Source organism: Oncorhynchus kisutch, linkage group LG8 (assembly GCF_002021735.2).
Source record: "Oncorhynchus kisutch isolate 150728-3 linkage group LG8, Okis_V2, whole genome shotgun sequence".
Classification (NCBI taxonomy): Eukaryota; Metazoa; Chordata; class Actinopteri; order Salmoniformes; family Salmonidae; genus Oncorhynchus; species Oncorhynchus kisutch.
The window spans coordinates 66,216,327-66,237,669 of NC_034181.2; the positions used below are offsets into that span (position 1 = coordinate 66,216,327).

General features: G+C 44.1%; 1 protein-coding gene across 1 annotated transcript in view; it reads right to left on the minus strand.

Moving 5' to 3' along the window:
* LOC109895393 (zinc finger homeobox protein 3) overlaps positions 1-17,764 on the minus strand; it is a 184,757-nt gene extending 166,993 nt beyond the window's left edge. Inside the window, 1 exon segment of the mRNA XM_031830911.1 lies at positions 17,363-17,764. The gene's annotated coding sequence lies outside the window, so the exon portion shown is untranslated.
* Between the last annotated feature and the right edge of the window lie 3,579 nt (positions 17,765-21,343).

Sequence of the window (21,343 nt, forward strand, 5' to 3'; positions counted from 1 at the left end):
TCCCTTCTTTAATTATGCCGGATTCAACAACAGACAGTGTCAGTATTTTGAATTAATTCCTTCTAAATTATCACTGTAATTTCCCTCCATCTTGTGAGGCTCGTTACTAGACGCTACATTTGCATTTGCCTCCAATCTGGGAACTCCGCCTCCTGCATGGGCCTGTAGCTCCAAGCCCAGCCCCCGGCCATTAGAGAGGCTGTGGGTTCTAGACATTATCCATACCTGTCTGTGACCCACAGAGATTCTCCTTAGACAGAGAGCAGAGCAGGGCCAGGCTCTGACAGGTCCCATATCACAGACCTCTCAAAGCTATAGAGAGGACATGGATGAAGAGGGAGAGGCAGAAATCTAATATGTCTGTCTGTCCATGGCATGGTGGAGTTGGAGTGCATATGGAGGAATGTGTCCAGGACTGGGACTGACTGGGGAGAAGTGTAATTCAATCAGCAGCGCTGCGGTTTGACGCAGATTCGCTTTGTCAGTTGCGCTTTACCAGTAATTCATCTTTTTGAAAACGGAGACAATCCAAACAATAATTTCTTTCAACTCAAAAACCTGGCAAAAGGGGCGGGTGAAAATCTAATAACAAGGATTTGATAGGCTAACACACCCACCCCCTATCACATCTCATCCTATCAAATAACAGTTTGCCCTGCCTGACATACGGACTAGGTCTGTCCATTATGTGACGTCCAATAGTGGGACACAGAGGATAAATCCTGCAATTACGCCTTAACTCACCATTAGCTATATGGACAGAGAGCTTGCAGTCTGTACACTTAAACAGATTGCCTCAACACACACACACTGTGAGTGAGTAGTGGTGCTGAGGGGGGGGTGCAGGTGGGGAGGTCTGCCCTGGGAAAGGGCTGTTCCTCCCAGGGCCATGATTGCACCCCTCCTCAGCACCATTCTGTCTCCTCTGTGAGTAGCAGGACTAGGCTACATGGGACTGGGCTGTGCAGCAGAGGGTTAACCGCCCTGCACCACCCAGTCACAGGCGTGAAGTGAAACAATGAAATAATGGCAGCGAGCTGAGCGGCTCAAAGGGCCTGGGTGGAGGGGGGCCCTCGGCACAGGCTCCTGCAGATGTTGCTGGGCCCGGCGGGTCGCACACACATTAGCATTCCTGATGGAGGGAGCCCGGATTAGGGAGCTGAATGCCTTTCACCCTCTCTGTCAGAGCCTGAACACACCGGAGAGAGAGCCAGGGCCAAGGAGAGAAAGCACAGACAGGCCAGGAGAAAAGGGGAAGACAGAGAGGAATAAAAGCACCATCAGAGGAAGTTAAGGATAGACTAGTTGAGAGAAAGACTGAATTGTAGACGTTGGGGGAGAGGTGGGGAGAAATGCAGATGGAGAGCTAGAAGGAAGGGGAAAGGCCTACAAATAGACTAAAACAGCAAATGAAAGAGTGGCATTAAATGGGCAATAAAGAGAAATGAAGCGTGTGAGAATGTAATGCTTTTGTATGTGTGAGAGAATATGTAGAATATAATGAAATGTATTCTAAGTCTATTTGTATTTGTGGCCATGTGAGCGAATGAACATAGACAAAAGGCTTTCTTAGTGTGTGTGTGTGTGTGTGTGTGTGCTGAGACAAAAGCTTTTGTGAATGTGTGTGTCAGGCCGTCCTCTTTTCCCAGGCCAGAGGTCCGGAGAGGCCTCATATTTCTAGCTGCTGTCAGGCCGGGGTGAGAGGGAGAGACAGCGAGGAGCAGCTGCTTTCTACGAGGTGCCCTGGCTCCCTCATACACGCCCTTTGATCCAGCCTGCCTTGGCCAGCCAACAGTCTCCCCCACTGTGTGTGTGTGTGTGTGTGTTCATGGGTGGGTGTAATTAGCGTGGTGAGGGCCACAGGTGCCGGCTACCCACGCAACATGGCGGCGAAATCCAAGTGGCAGAACAGGGGAAAAAGCAACACCAAAACCTGATCTCTCTCTCTTCAGCTCTCCTTCTTTCTTTGTCTTAGCGTAAGCCAAATGATTCCCCAGGAATGCAGCAGGCCCGGTCTGAAATGGCTGTTTATTCAGCAGAGATTCAAGAATGTGGTGAGATACACACACAGACTCATACATACACACACACACAATAGTTGTTTATTTGGAATAACAAAAGAGGCACCACTGTTAATTTGCTTTTAATTGCAGGAGAAACAGCTGCAGAGGGATGAACTGTACATCTGCACAGCAGAGAACTACAGCTCATCTAGCTGCTCCAACTTTGATGAGGTCAACCTTTGTCTTCAGTACCGGGGAATCTGGCCAGGCTCAAACTCCACGCTGCTAACCCATTTCGTCTCATGTCAGGATGCCTGGGACTACCTCTCTATTCAAAATGGATGGTTTCCCTCTCTCCTTCTACCTCGCCCTCTGTAGGCTCTTTGCATCTCTAGTCCCTTTCATAATTCTATCAATGGTAATTACTGACAGCACTGCTGTCATTTCTGAGGGAGGCAAGGCGGGGGAGAGAGAGATACGTCTCCATCAACAGGCAGCTCATTCTGTGGATTGGCTGTCACAGTGGAGTCACGCCGTAGGACAGCTGGGTGGCTGGGCCTGGTCCTGGGTGTCCAAGGGGCATGCTGCCCCTGGCCTAGCCTGGCCCTGACTCCCCTGGCCTAGCCTGGTCCTGACTCCCCTGGCCTTCTATCAGCCATCCATCCTCTTTATCCAGAGTCCATGGGGTCATCAGGGCTTGACACTTCTCAGTGCTGCTCCACTAAGCCAAGACAGACACCATCAAATGTACAGTGCTGTGGCGTTCACCGAGTCTGTAATATACCATCTTTCACCTTTGCCATCTGACATACAAACACACTGTGGGATGTAGAGGAGGTCAGGAAAAGGTGTAATATCTTTACCTGTTTCAAAAATGAAAACTACAGTGAACCAGCTAGTTATGTTTTGTGAGTTTACTCTGATAGTACACACGCAGCAATGCTATAAAGGACAAGATAGACTATGGTAACAGTGTGCATAAGCATTGACAGTAGGCCTGAGGAAGCCTGGGCCTCTAGTAGAGCCTGAGCTGACTGTGTGCTCCCAGCTCCCCTGCTGCCCTTACTCCTCCTGCCTGCCAGCCCTTGACAACAGCTAGCGCAGGGAGATGACACCGGAGCACATTGAGGAACCCTGCCATTTGTCAGTTAAGATTGGTGTACCTTTGTCCCCAGTCAATGACTGTCATTAGCTCTACAAGTTAATATTTGCTTCCGTCTTCTCATAAATTTGCATGGCATTAAAAACCTGACCTAAATGCATTTTTAACACCCCCAGTAATTAGCAGAGCATTTCATAGTAGGAGGGAGAGAGATAACAGGCTGCTGATTCCTCCCTGTCTGACTGTGACCTGGCTGGGCTGGGAGAGAAAATAAGAGAGGAGAACAGGATGGGAGGCAAGGATGAAAAGAGGGAATAAACAGGGCTGGTGTACTGCCTCTTTAATCTAGTACATTAACTCTACACTACACCATGCAGGGAGGAGCCAGCATGAAGGGAAATAGCCCCTCCAACACAAAGGGGGAGTGTCAATGAGGGGGCAATAAGGAAAGACAATGAGTAAACAAGCTGGGGGAAGTCCAGACCCGGCCTGGCGTGTTAGTAAAACTCCCTGCCTCTCCTCTCCTCAACCAGGCTGGCACTGACACAATAGCCCCAGTGTAATTAGCCAACCAATTGGTTGTTTATAATTTGCATATAAATGCCCTCACAGGCTAGTGCTAAACACGCTGACACAAGCTGTGCCCAAAACAGACGTTCGCCATACCTCTTCCCCTCTAGGGGGTCCCAGGGGCCCTCTTGCGCCTCGTGCCTGCTCTGGCTGCAGGCTGGTACTCATGGCATGGCAGAGACGTGAATGGAGCGATGTGGTAAAGGGTAGCCGGGTACTCAACTTCACTTGGTTCCTGTTTCTAGTGAGGTTGTGAAACAGTGCAGCGAGGCTTCCTGTTGAAGGCCCACACAGCCGGTCGTCATGACAAAGTACATTTTCTGACACTAGCCACAGTACTGGGGGATAAACAAGGGGGTGCAGGTGGTGTGCACACATACACGCAGGCACCACACACACACAAGCATACACACACACTCCCTCTACAGCACACACACATGCACCGGATTGTTCTTAGGAAACCGGAGGTCTGAGGAGTGTGAGAAAGAGTGTTCTTTGCTGATCAGGGTCAAAACACACAGGCTTGTTTAATGTGACCTGACTTACACAGAGAAGGAGAGAGAGGAGAGATAGGGGGATTTGGCAGAGCAGACCAAGCTCAGAGATTAGACTAGTCAGTCAAACCACTTTTACATGGTGCTTCACATTGAAGAGGAGATACACCAGATACGGTGCTTTAACCGTGTCTATAAATCTGGAGTTTCTATACATAATGTTGGAACAATGTCTTTGTATGAGGGCTCTTTTGTTCACCCATTTACATGTCATTTTCTGTCCACACTGTTGTTATGACAATGGTGGTTCATAAAAAAAGCTAAAGAACGGAAGGAAGTGATGGGACTGGTGTCTGTGCCCTCCCCCCACCTCCCCCTCCCTCCCTCCCCTCCCCCTATCCTCGCCAATATAAACAAAGCCTGTGTCACCTACAAACTGGCCCTGCTGCTGAGAGAGGACAAGAGCCAGAGCCTCTCTCCCAGGCCTGCTAATAACTAGTCTGCTCTGGCACAGAATAGAAGAGAGAACCACCGCACAGAGGGGACACTTCCTGTTTCATCCCCCAGCCCTGTGCAACCCTCCACAGGCCTCTACAGCCCCAGAGAGCAGGCCCCAGGAGCCCTGCTGGAGGCAGGTAGGAAGAGAGCTGTATTAGCGCCGGAGCCCTGCTGGAGGCAGGTAGGAAGAGAGCTGTGTTAGCGCCGGAGCCCTGCTGGAGGCAGGTAGGAAGAGAGCTGTGTTAGCCCCGGAGCCCTGCTGGAGGTAGGTAGGAAGAGAGCTGTGTTAGCGCCGGAGCCCTGCTGGAGGTAGTTAGGAAGAGAACTGTGTTAGCGCCCGAGCCCTGCTGGAGGCAGGTAGGAAGAGAGCTGTGTTAGCGGCGGAGCCCTGCTGGAGGCAGGTAGGAAGAGAGCTGCGTTAGCGCCAGAGGCCTGGTTCTCACCTGCAATGATGCAGCCTGTTTCTCCACACCGGGACAGGACCCAACATGAGGGAACACCTGGCTTATAGAGCACAGAGGAGAAATGAGGCCAAACCTAAACCTACCACCATGCTCTCACTCTGTCCTACACAGAACACCTCACCTGATCTGCAAAAACCACATTGAGCCTCAGCAGAGATGCTACACAAATTAGCCTAAGCTCTGTGTCAATTTCTACATTTCCAGCAACCGCAGGCGATTAACAACCTACTCCAAAGGAAACCTGCTTAAACATTGCCCTGAAGTCGTTGACTACTGAGAGAGCCAGAGAGGAAGAGAGAGTGATAGTGTGTGGGGGGGGGGGGGGGGGGGGGGGGCAAAAAAAGAGAGTAGCTACAAAGAACACTGGCACCTGACAAATAAATACTGAAAGAATTCAGTCTTTGAGCTCCCAGCCCAACGCTCACCTCTGGCTGACCTGGTGAATGTGTCCAGGCTGTGTTCAGTTCCTCTGCTGCTTCACACAGCAACACTTCACTGCTATTTGTTTATGCCTGCATTCAACAAGAAGGCCAGTTTGTCCTGTCCGGTATGAAAAAAATGGAAGGGAAAAAAAGCTGCCTTTTCTTACCCAAGTATGAAATGACAGAGAGATAAACTGATACTTAGTCATTCTACCACGGGAGGATTAACTCATCATTAGATGCAGTAGAACGTCAGAGGCTGTGTTTTGTTTTCACATCTACAAATAGGCCACAGCTCTCTGCTGCTGTACGCATCATTATGAATGCTATCACACCGCCGTATGAAGCTAGGATCTGATCAGCCGTATGAAGCTAGGATCTGATCAGCCGTATGAAGCTAGGATCTGATCAGCCGTATGAAGCTAGGATCTGATCAGCCTTATGAAGCTAGGATCTGATCAGCCGTATGAAGCTAGGATCTGATCAGCCGTATGAAGCTAGGATCTGATCAGCCGTATGAAGCTAGGATCTGATCAGCCTTATGAATCCTATCACACAGCCGTATGAAGCTAGGATCTGATCAGCCTTATGAAGCTAGGATCTGATCAGCCGTATGAAGCTAGGATCTGATCAGCCTTATGAAGCTAGGATCTGATCAGCCGTATGAAGCTAGGATCTGATCAGCCGCATGAAGATGGGATCTGATCAGCCTTATGAAGCTAGGATCTGATCAGCCGCATGAAGATGGGATCTGATCAGCCGTATGAAGCTAGGATCTGATCAGCCGTATGAAGCTAGGATCTGATCAGCCGCATGAAGATGGGATCTGATCAGCCGTATGAAGCTAGGATCTGATCAGACTTATGAAGCTAGGATCTGATCAGCCTTATGCAGTGACCAGACGGGCTACGTGACGTCACAAAGCCAGGGTCACCAGTCTGTCACGGCCGTCTACCCTGGCGTCGGTCCCCCGAGGCCTGCCTGGGCCCCCAACCCCCCTCTAGACTCAAGCCCCAAAACCCCCAGCACAGCACAGCCCCGTGCCGAGGTAAGTGAACCTGCAAATGAAAACCAAACAGTCATGGGAGTGAGGGATGATGCGTGTTGAATATGAAAAGGCCAGGAGGACACTGTCGTCTGTCACCACCACGCCAGACACCGGCCACAATACAGTGATCAGAGCGTGGCTAGCCAAAACACACAGAAGGGGTGGGGAGAGGCAGACGGTCTACCATTAACTTCACTTGGGTATGTGTGTGTGTGTCTCCTCCTCCTCAAGCCAAACACAAACACACACAGCTCCAGTACTGGGTGCTACTGTGTGGGAGTCTGCATCTCTCTAATCAATTTATTATGAGGCTCCGAGGTCCTTGTGTTTGTTCATTTAACACAGGGAAAATGAGCAAGTAGCATTTGTTTTAGGTATAGTGAGACAGAGAGAGAGAGAGAGAGAGAGAGAGAGAGAGAGATAGAGAGAGAGACAGAGACAGAGAGAGAGAGAGAGAGAGTGACAGAGCGAGAGAGAGAGAGAGAGAGACAGAGACAGAGAGAGAGAGAAAAACAGAGAGAGAGAGAGAGACAGAGAGAGAGAGAAACAGAGAGAGAGAGAGAGAGAGAGAGAGAGAGAGAGAGAGGGACAGAGAGAGAGAGAGAGAGAGAGAGAGAGAGGGACAGAGAGAGAGAGAGAGAGAGAGACAGAGAGAGAGAGAGAGAGAGAGAGAGAGAGAGAGAGAGAGAGATGGAGCGTGGGATGGTGGGGAGGAGGAGAAGTGGAGTGGGGAAGCATGCAGGACAGACGCCCTTCATCTGACAGTGGATGTGTAATAATGTGGCTTTGAGGAAGTGTTGATTTAATTGCAGCCCAGTGCAACGCTTAATACAGTCTGTAGGACACCTGGCATAAACAGGTTCCACCCAGGAGAGAGGGGGGAGGACAGGGGCAATTACACCCCCCCAGCCAATCAGATGGCTCTCTTGACATCTCCTGTTTGACATCTAAATGCTCATTTGATGAGAGGAGACAGAGACAGACAGCGTATTTCTCCTTTTTAATTATAATGTCTGCAAGAGGACAATGTGATATAAACAATCATCAATTCCAGCACCATACGTGGAAACCTTAGCATAATGAGGCCCCACCCTAAATAATGATATTACTGCGTGTCTCCTTATACCACTATCCCCATAGCTATTACCATTACTGACAAAACAACATCACATAAAATAACAAAACCCTGAAGAGAAACTGATCATGTTGCCTCATTGTGTATAAATATAGTATATCTCATCATAAATGAATAACAAGGTGGCAGAGAACATATATAATGCAACAACAGCATTATGAACAAGTCTATGTAAAAATGTCATTTGAAACTAAAATGGAATCATTTCCTCTCCTCTGTGGTTGTGTTAATAGAGACCTCTAAAAAGGCACCAAAATGGCTGCAGCACTCGGGACAGATCTGATGTCTGAACACACATTCAGAGAGGGGGGCAGACATTGGCCTTGACATTTTCACACACACAGACACACACACACACACACACAAAGACACACAGACACACAGACACACACACACACACACACACACACACACACACACACACACACACACACACACACACACACACAGTACAGCACTAACCCAACACAGTAGCTAAATAGATAGCTGACGTTTCAACTGAACACAATGCTATAGCATTACCTTTATGCTCATAAAATACAAGCAGGGCCATTGCATTGAAATGACTTTAATGATCAATGTAAATATGCAGCACATATGCTGAATGTCTCTAGATATTAAAACAATTATTTCATGACAATAGCTGTAAATGCTTCCGTGCTTACATTCACTGAATGTTTCTACTTGGATCAAAATAACACAACACATATTTATATTAAGAACCTGTGTAATGTCTCTCACAATGAGCAGGCTAATATAATGACTGACAGAACAGGAAAATAAAAAGTACCACAGTCAACTAATGCTTAGAAGTATCAGCTACATGCATTTCAAGCATCAGTGTGCACTGTGACACAATAAAAAATATATCAAAAATATATCATTTATATTTTACTCGTTAGCACTCGCTAAACTAGAAAACAAAAATTGCACTAAATAATAAGCTGGTCTGAGAATGCTAGAGGAAAAAAGGTAGTTAGCAACATGTGTGTGTGAGCGTGAACGCGGTGAAAGCCCGGTGGACGGCTGCCATCAGAGGGCTAGGGAGGCTGCAGCACTTAGAGGCCATTTTATTGCTTTGCTGTGGTCAAGTGAGGTGCACCGAGCTCAATTCCACCGCAACAATGGCAAAGAGGGCCGCAGAGACAAAGGGGGCTATCCCCACTTCTTAACCCCTTCACTGCTGCCCCGACGGCCCCCTGAACAGGGGGATAACAACAACAGACCACCTCCCAGGAACCCGGAGAGAATGGCAATATTACATAAATATTACACTGGCCACAATGGCTGTCAAATGCATGCATACACACACACACTGAGTCTCATCACGTGCATAGCGTACTCTAAGCCCAGGAGGTGAGATGCTAGGGATGTGAATAGCTCGGGAGCAGTCGTTGTTTCCTGAGCGTCAGACAAAAATAGTAGATGCTAGAGTCCTATCAGGCCTACCGTTGAGAGCAGGCCTCACACTCCAGGAGACTGGAGGTTAGGGAGCATAGCTGCTACCACCTCTCTCTCTCCATCCGTTGCTCTCCGTCCGTTCTCCATTTCTCTATCCGTCTCTCTCTCTCTCTCTCTCTGCCCCATGGGGGACCTGGACAGGCTGCCACATTTGCAAGTGAATCACGCTTTTTGTTAGAGTTTTTTTTTTTACACAGAAAAAGAGAAAGAGGGTGAGTGAAGGAGAGGGGGGCACCTCCAATCCCTACTTTCTTTTGTTCTCTCTCTAATCCTGAGGAGGATAAGCTGTGAGGTACACAGAGAGGAAGTGCAATGGGCCTGCTGGGGTCCAACACATCCCCACGACGCATTCCTGAAGCCCAGCCTAACCTAGACCCGGCCCAGCCATGAGACTGGGACTGGGACAGCCCCACACGGCCACCTCTGCTATATCCACTGAATCATAGTACTAACTGACTGGAAACACACAGCACTGCTAGCCTCTCAAATTAATGCTACCTCCACCTGAAAATAAAAAGAATATCCAGCAGAAATTAATATTGAGTAAAAAACCTGTATTTGCTTAAAGAAATCCTACTGACATCTCAAATATAGAATCATAAACAAAACAAGACCGTACATGGATAATATCTTGGATGGATAACACCACCTGAACAAATACACTAACACCTTTAGGCAAATATATCTGGAATCTTCAAATTGTGTCATGTGAGTTAGACATGTGGAGCTAAGGGAGCAGTGTAATGGAGGCAGGGAGGAACTGTCTGACTGTCACTGGCTCTTTCTGTGTCCTCACTCCCTCCCTGGCCTGCCCACTGACCGACAAACAGAGGCCATCGCTGCAGCTGACAGGCTTGCATGCTCATACACACACACACACACACACAAACACACACACACTACTACCTAATAATACACACACACGCAGCCAAAGCAAATCCTGTTGCATCCTTGAGCTAACTAGCCATAAAACAGTGAGGTCAAAATGACATCTGCTGCGGATGGACGTATGAACAGGATCACCTGACAGAACGACAGAAAAAAGAATATTCCTACTGGAACCATTTACCATAATGTTAATGAATTAATCATTATAATACTCTTTATTTAAGTTGATGGAAAATCGTATTTATGCCTTTGTATATGCTGTAAAAAATATATATATATTGTTATGAAATATTAAAATTATCAAATGAGCGTAGTCACATTAGAAAAAATAATATTGTATTAATGTTGCTTGTCTCTTAAAAAAATATGACAGAATTATGCAATTAATCCAAAAAGATGTATTGATGAAATGTCATAACACATGGCCTTTCTGGAACCCGGTGTACATAGCACAGCACACATGACACACACACACACACACACACACTTCTTCGCTGGGGAGTCTCACTCCGTGAATTTTTAACAGCAGCGTTTCAGTTACATAATGCACATTTGACTAGCACTGACAATAACATATTACTGATAGACACGGCGTAACTAACACAACAATATGTGGACAGGCATCACTGCATTGAGCACAAGTATACGCAGAGGAAGAGGAAGAAGACGACAAAGAAAGAGAGGAGGATGAAAAGAGCGTGAGCGTGTCATCAGAGTCACAGACCAGAAGGCTCCATGCATTGTTCCATGGTTCAGTGTGGGGAGAGAAAGGCGACCTCTGTCTGTGTGTCCACCATGTTTTATGCATTCTGTCCTTTGTGATGATAAGTGTCGAGGGTGGAATGCTGGTCTCCGGGGTCCAGGAGAGGAGTGGGCTGGGCTGGGCCTGGCCGGGTGTGTAGGGGTGGGGGTACTGCGAAGATCAATTGGGCAGCCCCTGGAGTGCTCCCTGTCGCCCGGGTACGTAGCTACGTAGGCTACATACGCACGCTGCACAGCCCGCCTGCACAGCGGGGAGATACAGTCAGCCGCTGCTGTCCTGAATATGAGACACGGCCTTAGTTACTATGTTACTGCTGTCCTGGCCTCCACTAGCTGCTAACCGGCTATGCTACTGCTGTTCTTGCCTCCGCTAACTGGCTATGCTACTGCCGTCCTAGCCTCCACTAGCTGCTAACCTGCTATGCTACTTCTGTTCTCGCCTCCGCTAACCGGCTATGCTACTGCTGTCCAAGCCTCCGCTGCCGCTAACCTGCTATGCTACTACTTCTCTGGCACTCGTCTGCATCACATCACACAGCACTCATGGACCAGTCCCTGCCAAAATACAACATCCTAGCAGCATGCCTTAACACTGCTTTACAACCATCACACACATCTCTACACACTGATGGGGGAAATGACAGGAGCTACCAGTGCTTCTGTTTGTCAGTGTGTGTTTTTGTAATAAAAATGTAATAATCATAAATGATTTCTACAAATCATATCCCTAACATTAACATTAGAGTGTACAATAGCAATGGTATTTTCTAATGATTAGATTGCTAATTATGCTGATTGAGAAAAGTGTCTCATTTTAAAACATACACACACATACTTCCACACGTGTACGGCATAAAACATCTGTATTTGTTTTCAGAAAAGTATAAATCGCTCTCAATAACCATGTTTGCATTTGGATGCAAATCTGAGTGTAGCGTAATGCATTCTAATAGGAGCACCAGGTGTAACTCTCAATCCGCGCATACCAGCCAGTATTTTTACGTAGTGCTATATAAATGACAACGAGGCCGGGTGGCCAACATGGAAGGCCATCTATAGCTGCTTAAACATGGAAAATATAGTGAAATAGCGTATAGGAATTCTTACCTATAAATCCGTATCTAACCCTCTTCTCTCTCTAGCACATTAATTAGGTGAGGTGTGGGTTTTTTGGTTCCTCTTGTTCTCAAGTTCAGACATATTACCAAACAAAACATGTCTGCTTTGTTTTGTATTTTGAAGATATGTCAGCGATAATATCCAACAGCTCATGTGGTGTATATACACAGACAGCAGTAATATTCACAAGGGGGGTCGCCTGCATTTTATAAGGATTACTCTGAAATTCTCTCAAATTGACGACATGACATTGCACACCTCCACCTAAAAAGGAATAACGACAGAAAAAGAGAGCAGACACACACATACAGTACACACACCTTCCCAGGTGTAAATCTACCCCACAATGATTTACAGAATGTTAACACAATAACATATTGTGAAACAGCAAAGCTCAGAAATTCCTGCCAACTTCACTTCAAGAAGATAAAAGAACGACAGCAAGAACAAGAGCTCAAAAAGAGGACAGGGAAATGGACTGAAAATCGGTTCGCTGCTGGCATAGAGGAGATCTCGTGGCGTTTCAGGGCTGCTGGGAGCAGAAACCAGGTAGAGCATGCACACACACACACACACACACACACCTAAGAATCACTGTCAACTCCTGGCCCCCACCCCATGTCCCACCCCCAGTCCCCTCCTTAATGACACGGCTGACACGTATGCCACTGGCCTGGGCTACGGGACAACTGGAAGAACAGGTCCTGGCTGTACAAGCTTGCATATTCAAAACCGTAATCTGTAATCTGAGCCACTGCTCCTGCTAAACTCATTTACACACAGCCCTACAGCAAATGGAGGGGGGAGACGCCTCTTTCTCTCTCCAGTGCTATCAATGGAAAACTAATCTACACAAACATATTCATATTTATACTATCCTCACCCTTACAGCAGTTCAACCAAGTGTAAAAGTAATTTCTCATAAGTACAATCACAAAACAAAATCTAAGATTGTGATAAATGAACTAAAATAATCTAAAATAATTAACTGGTTTAAATGAATGTAATAATAATACCAAAAATATTATTATTAATAATAATAATAATAGTTCATTGCTATAATTAATAATAAATCATTAGTGATGTAAATTATTTAAATATCAATGTATCAGGCATCATCGCTGGTAAAAAAATATTTTTTGGAGGAAAAAATAAGCCTTTTTGGATTTGATTAGGCAACGTGACCAACGGTTGGTGAATATATTGTGATAGTCCATGCGTTGGCTGCCCCTTAGCGGCCTGGCGCTGGCCCAAAGAGGGCTCTCTCTCCCTAGGGGTGCTGCCAGCCCCCAAGAGCAAGGGAGAGAGGGAGGGAATGAGAGAAAGAGAGAGAGGGAGGAGGAAGGGGGCAGTAGAAGACCAGGGTAACTGTCTCTCTGCCTCACGTTACCCTGTAACCAAGGCACCACTCAGCTCTTTATTTCATCACTACTAAACCCCTTATTTCCGTTCCCCTCCAATCACATGCCCAAATAGGACCTGCACACTCAGTCTCAGACACACCAGTAATCAAATATGCTCATGGAACCGGACATACTGAGATAACACAGGTAGTATCACAGGATAGACGAATAGGGCGTCATCTACAGACTATCACTGAAACAGGAACCTCAATCAAATACCTAACGTCACCAGACTACTGACTATTCACTGCTAATGATATTATAAACAAAGATCACGATAAAGAACAACATAACTGTGATACGAATGTCCTTACTCCTAGTATATTACTACTTGTAATAACAGTAATAATGTTGATAATAAACATCATACTAATAATGATGATAATTACAATTATGGAACATTTCACATTTTATCAACAGCATCAGTTAAATGTCCACATCATGCTCCCCGGCAGAATACATACCCTATCCTACACATAGAGTGATAGAACATTCTGCCAGATATGCTGGCATTCATATACTGCAGGCTACGCGTTCTGTCCTATTATGTGTATCCTATGGTTTAACACCATTATCTAACTTTACATGGTGATAGTGAATAGTAAAGTACAACATTTAACTATGGGTAAAGACAAAATGGCAAGTGTACAAATGTACACCAAATATATTTTTATGTAAATATATCTATAAAATAAATATTGTTCTATGTCAATATAAACAAACTGTGTGACTCACAATGAAAGACCTTAAAACAAAATATAGTCTTGAGATCAAATGCAATAAAGTCCTTGTAAATAAATGTAATAAAAATATATATGCAAATTGAGGATCATGCTTTAAGTCCCTCTCCTTCCGTCTGTCAAGGATTAAAGGAATGTAATACCTTACAAAAACACAACCCTGGTCATTACTAATGAATTGGAAATCAAAGTTGAGTATTTACAATGATTTTCAGTGTGCTGTAGCTATCTATGCTAAAAACATAGTTCCTTGTGACATCTACCCAACCCACGGTCCCCTTATTAAGCAGAATACACAGCATGGTCAGACTGATACAATGGTTTACCAAATCACATACTACACCTAACCATAAATCTGCTATGTGATTCTAACAGAGTACAACACAAGGAAATCAAGAACCATCTTAAACCCCCATTAAACCATACCTGAGCTGGTAAATGCAGCTGACATAAATATTATACATTGGATAATTACTTTTCAAAAATATCAAAACGCATCAAAATCCTCCTAATCTGTAGTACACATATTGTAGTTGCTTTTCAAATGTTTCTACCAAAGGTTTTGATATCAAATCCAGGAGTCTTCTAAGAGCAAGTGAGATGACACCGAGTAGCGTTGCTATTTGTTTTGTAAAGGAGGAGGACAGAGAGATCGAGAGAGGAGGGAGATGGGCGAGGGAAAGAGAGATGGCGAGATGAGAGGGAGTCCTGGCACAGCACATGTACTATGCTATATTTCCTTTCCTATGTCACGCCTGTAATTATTGCCCAACCTACGTCTATGGAGCAGAGATACAGGAAAACAGACTTACAGGCCCAAAATCTACTGCTCCAAGTATCCCCCCCTGAAATACATAAATAATAATATAAGCAAAAAATAAAGAGGTATTATATTTTCTCTTGAAGTAAAAAAAATATTTAAAAAATGTCTCCACTGCGCCTGCTAGAATATTTGTTTTCACTCTCTCCCACTAGTATCCTCTGAGTCCTGGACATACTGCTGGTCTGAGTTATCTATGCGGGAGCTACTGGTCCCTCTAGTTGGGGCAAGTCTGAAAGGTGTTAGGATCTGTTTTCCTGCACTATTCCCTGATTTCTTCTCCATGGCCCATGGCTATCTGACCCCTTCTATCCCTCTCCTCCTACCCCCTCCCTCACTTCCTCTCCTTCTCTTTCTGTCTTTCCCCTACTCTCTGTCTGAGTCTCCAAACCCCATTATAATACTTTTCTTCATCCTACTAGAAACCCATAGAAACATTTGTATAGTGTTTCTCTCCTGTTTACCAAACTAGACTCATGTTTTTTTTTATCTTGCACTTGCTGACCCCCACAATCTCAGTGTTATGCTTCGTGTGACCCCTCAACATACCCCCCCCCCCACCCCTCTCCTTTCCCCCAGTCTCACTCTCCCACTGCCTTCCCTCGTTGTTTGTGTAGGGGTTTTCCTTCTTATCTCTCTTGCACTCACTCGGTGACCCCTGCTCCCCTGTTTCTTGCCGTCTGACCCCCAGCCTTTCAACCTCCCCCTCTTTCTCCCCCAAACCAGCACATCCCTGCCTTGCCTTAGCTTGCAAAACGCTTTTCTTTTCCATCCCTCTGTCGCGAAAACTCGTCGGGCTGGCTCATTCTTTCACTCTTTCTTCGAGAGTCCTCCATTTCGTCCATGTGTTCTATGTTTTCTGTACTTTTTGGGCATCTTGGCGCTGCATTCTGGGTCTTAAACGTCGGGAGGTCAATAGCATTTCCGCTTTTTACTGTCTATCCGTCCGTCTCCTGGAAGGACTAGTTATATTCTCACTCAAACCTAAACGGTCCCAGCGTCGTGTTACTAGTCGATCTATTGCTTATCAATTCAAATCTGGCCTATGTTTAGATATTTCTTGTAAAATTCTCAAGTAATATTTTTTTCAAAACAATCCGTCGTGTATGATTAATCTATTTCTTCTGACAGTAATGCATCCAAAGTTGATTTAGTCTCGTGTCTGGTTGTTTTAGGAGAGAAATCGTTAGGTTTCCTTTAGAAATCAGTAATAAGGTTGTTATTATTACCCAGGGAAGCATGTTAGGTGATAGAATAACGTTATACAATAGCTTTTGAGTTTTCATTGATAATGTTTCCTTTTTGTAGGCCTATCTAGTATAATGTTTGTTATTTGTTATGAAGGTAAGCTATATCCAGTGGGAAGGAAATGTTATATTATTGCTCTTACTTATTCCATAAAAATCCATAAGAGCTGTCATCTGTCTCGTCGGACAGCCAACCTATTCTGTAAATCCCTTTCTCTGCTCGCATCACCATTCCTTTCTCTCCATGCAACCCGCAGCTCAACTCTCTGCTTCGGCTATGGGCTCTCCCGTACCCGAGGTCTTACTGATCCGCTCTTGTCATGAAACACACTAGACTTACAAAACACACACACACACACATAGGCCTACCGATCGATTTGCATGTGACTCCGTCAGGGAATCAGCAAGAATCGACTTTAACATCGCTTCAAAGAAGCAAACAGGAATGAAAAATAAAAGAAAATGATGGACAAAGTGGGGGGAGAGAAAAGTAGAGGAACTGAGATGTAAAGCGGGGCGGAGGGAAATACACATGTAAGAAACGAAACGAATCGGAAAGTGATAATGTTGCTTAATATAAAGGATTTTATCAACCCGTGATGGTGCTGAAAACAGCGGACCGATCAAGTGGTATATCTGTCAAAATAAGAATGCGGACGGTGTTTCTCTTTCGCGGGACATACACGGACCCACAAGCTGGACTAATGTGCTCCTTTCCTGGCTACGCTCATGTGCAGCTCCCGCTACACTCCGTAGGCTGAATGTAACCCTTTCACATCGTAATCGTCCTCAAAATGTGTTTCTTGACACCAATAACACTTCTCTATCTTTCCTGATTCCATCGAAAAGCACAAATGTGTTTTTAAATCCATGTTTTTTGTGGTCTACTTCTTGGAGAGGAATCGCTGTCTTGACCATTTCTTTTCTTCCAGTCATGAGGAGAACGAGGACGAACGCAGATGTAAACACAGGTAATGATACGAATAAAACCGAGAATAAACAAAACTACTTGCATGAATATAACTTGTGATCGCCTGTCATTTCTCAGAATGTGAGAATAGTGAAGATCGGTGCGTATCTGGATAATAGGAGAAACCTTCGGTTAGCCCACTACTAAAAGTGAAAAGAATCGAATCGTAGAAACATCGAGAGAGGAAAAGAGAGAAACGGCAAAGTTGTAACTTACAATTTTTCGCTGCCGCTTTGTGATCCTTGCTTTTTAATCCAGTATTGAGACGATTCGGCTAAAGATCCCATCAAGGCAGTCCCTTTTGGTCAGTTTGCGTTTAGGATGGCAAAAGAAAGATCATTGTTGTAGCGGAGTGTAAAAAAACCAAGTATTAGTTGTATAGGGCAATATAAAAATAATTTGGATGCAAAGCAGGCGATGAGTCTTGTGTTAGAGGGAGCGAGGAAGAGGTGAAAGTGAGATCTGATGATTGAAAAGAAAAAAACTCTTTGGATCTTTATTCCTGCTAATTAGTTTCCTGCAAAAAATGGCTGTGATTAATTCAGTGCGCATGTGCTTCATTACACAGGCACGACGGGAAGGGCTAATTAGCCACCTTCTGGATCAATAAGATTCAGCAAAGGAGAGAGCTAGGGAGAGAGAGAGGGAGGGAGGGAGAAAGAGGAGGGAGGGAGGGATGGATAGATGGAAGAAGAAAAGAGGAAAGTAATGATCAGGAATTGAAAATATGGAATTAAGTACAGCGGAAAGTAAGAGTTTGATTAGAAGGAAGACAGTGAAAGTTAATACTGGAATAGACGCCACAGCCGCAGCAAACCACGCAATACCCCGCGCTTCGCTGCATTTTGTCCGTTCTTTTTAGTTTTTTAACTTTAGGCTATATCGCATTTATATTTCTTATTATTAACATATTTATATTAAAACACAGTAAAGGCCTATATTCATTTATTACATTTTCCTATATTGTCACTTGTGTTAGTAGTGAGACTAGATGCAATCTGAGACAGCCGTGCTGACTGCTGGAGTTTGAGATACTTTTTAAATGTATTTATACAACTTATAGACACGAGTCAATATTTTTATGAAAGGCTACAGTTGGACAGTACGGGGAAACAAGCAACCGAGACATAAAGCATTATGCATAAGGAAACTTTGACAAGATATGCACATATTTGCTATAGACAACTAAATAGCTTGTTATTTCATTTCATTTTGTTTTGTAAATGAATGCCTAGTCTCATGATGATACATGTCTAACGTGTGGGATAAGACAGCATGCCACTTAAACAAGAATGCACATTATAAGCGACTGAATAACACCTATGACAATACTAATTAACCATTTATTTCCATATTTGCAAACGTAATACGCAATTTAAACATGATCCGTGCATTTTAAGCACTAAACGAGACGCAATGGCTCTCTTTGAATGCCTTAGAGATGCAAAAGCTTGTAACACTACTTCTAATGATGTGCAAAGTTTAAAAAGGCTTATTCCACACTATCAAGTGTAGGGATCACTACTTGTATATGTCTACACATGTATCATTTGAGCTAAGATGCACCTGATAAGTCTGCCTTAGCCTCACTGTGAGTCAGACCGATACGTTCTGTAACTGTAGTTTCATGCATGTGTAATAACCGACTTCTGGATACAAACATAACTCCGTTTCGTGAGAATGTGGAATCCTTCAATGAAAAACGGAGATTTGTCTCGATTAAATATGCTTTGTCCCAGGATAGTAGTGAGAGGGAGATAGTGAGATGAGAGACCAGGGTAGTAGTGAGAGTGAGATAGGGAGATGAGAGACCTGGGGGGATTGGAGACTATAAAGTCTACTGTCAGTGTAAAACAATAGTTTACAAATAACACTTGAAAACACCATTGTAATACAAAACTAAATCAATTTGGCGATATGTTACAATACCTCGACAGCATATCGGCGATGTATTTAAAATAGTTACAGAATTGAAATTGAAGTTGTGAAAAGCATAGACTCCAACTTCCTGTGTGTGTAGATGGTATGGATATGGCCCACGTCCAGTCCACTCGTTTTGAGTAGCTAGCCTCTGTGTGTGATATTGGCCACGAAGCTAACTCACTGAATTCTAAATTTTATGATGTTTATATGTGTTTGAGTAGGCCTATGTATAAAACATGTATACAACAAACACTCAAGCAGCAGAGGCTACTGACAGGAAGAAATGCATTGAGGGAGTTTGCATTGCAATGATTCTCATATCTAATATTCCTATGCAGGTCAATACAGGTAGAATATATTGGATTGAATTCAGTCATAATCAATAACATTTCCTAAGTGTCCTAATCCTATACTTTGTAGGCCTACTGATTTTCACCTGTTATTACAAATTATAACAATTTATCTAATCATCTCACTGCGCTTGATATTTCACTTCCAAGTGGTTTTTGTGAATGACTTTCTTATAGTGGTTAAATGTTTAACTATGAGTGTATGGTTTCAATCAAAGAGTTATCTGAAAACAAGCATAATTGGCATTACTCAAGTCATATCTGTGCATTATCTGTGCAGAAATTATTCCTGATAAATTGAGAAACTTCCAAACGACTGCGTTCAAAGAGGTGACAGTTGATCAATACTAACAACTGTAGTATAGATCGGTGAGGTTATCCACAGGTTTGCCTTTTTCCCCTTCACTTTCCCCCCAAAACATTTCGCCTCTTATAGAGATGGTCACTTACCACGTTTGGTTTCCCCCAAATGGAAATATTGTATTCTAGAAATCAACCTTTGAGCTTGTCCCATTGCCTTTTGTCATGATAATTCTATTGTTGATTCTCTTTAAAGAAATTGACAATCCCTCACTTTCAGCATGCACACTTTCTGTTCTAACAGCTCCAAGCCGCCCTGATCCGCACAAATACAACTAACCCGCTTCATTTCATTGATTAGGCTACATAATGTTTATTGGAGTAACATGAATCTGAGTCAGTCTATTTTTTGATGACGAAGTGCACGTTTAAGTTGATATAATATGTAGATTGTACAAAACACATAGGCCTATGTTATTTTTCTCCTTGACGTAATTTCTGAGATTCCAAACGCAGCTGTAATTCTAGTTTTAGGCTACTTCGATGATTTTATACGAGAATTAACGCCCTTAAATGTAACCTTAACTAAGAGTAATCTTAAATGAGAAGGTAATGTCTATATTTTAGCGTCTATATTTTTCTTCATGATATTAAGCTAACATATAGCCTACTTAAACGGCCACACACATGTAAGTTATTTTATAATGAACACACAATACTATTTAGATTTAAATAAGGCATGTCAAAAATAAAAATAAAAATCGATGTTTTAGTCTGAATTGCTCATGTTGCATGCCTATTAAAATCTTCATTTGTATCTTGCTCTGAAGTACGGTGAACCTTAGGGATGACAATCAAAATGGGGAGCCTCACGTTCAATGTGAGCTCGTGCAGGTATGTCAGATCTCAGAGCCATCTACTTATTTGGGAAAAATCCTTACTTTGTACTCCACAGCTGAGCACTGCTTGACTATTAGGGCCAAAAAGAGAAAACGCCTGATGCAAACAATAGCGTGTGTGTGTGTGCATGTGTGTGCGTGCATGCGTGCCTAAGCCAATATTTGCAATGTTACAAGATTTTGCACCCATATAAAAGCATATTTGAGGCCACATATTTGATAGACCAATCGGAATGTATCGATACAGAATCTTAGCACGGAGGCCTACTTTGCATGTTACCTGTACCAAAACCATAATGACCAAGTGTGCCAAACTGAGATGCTGATTTAGCTGCGTGAGAGGTAGACTGAAAGGATTTGCGATGTGTCTACTCTCTCGGGAAAGGGAGATTGTAAAAATGAATGGGTAGAAAATAGAGTGCGAGAGGAGTTCGAGAGCCAGTGAGCTAATAAAGAGCCTTGTGTGATTGGGGCTGGTGAGAGACATAGCCTATCAGAGCCAGTCTATCGCTCTAGCATGCCGAACAATGCCAATCTTAGTTTACAGTTTATGTTTAACTAACAAGCATTAATACCGTATAGATCTGACTCGTTAGGATAACTCACGTTTCTGAATATACAGACCAATTAGTACGAGTCCCGAAAAAAATGTGACAGGCTCACGAGCCTTTGTGTTAGGTGAATTACGATAACTGTCCACGTGTTAACCTCAATAGGCCTACATC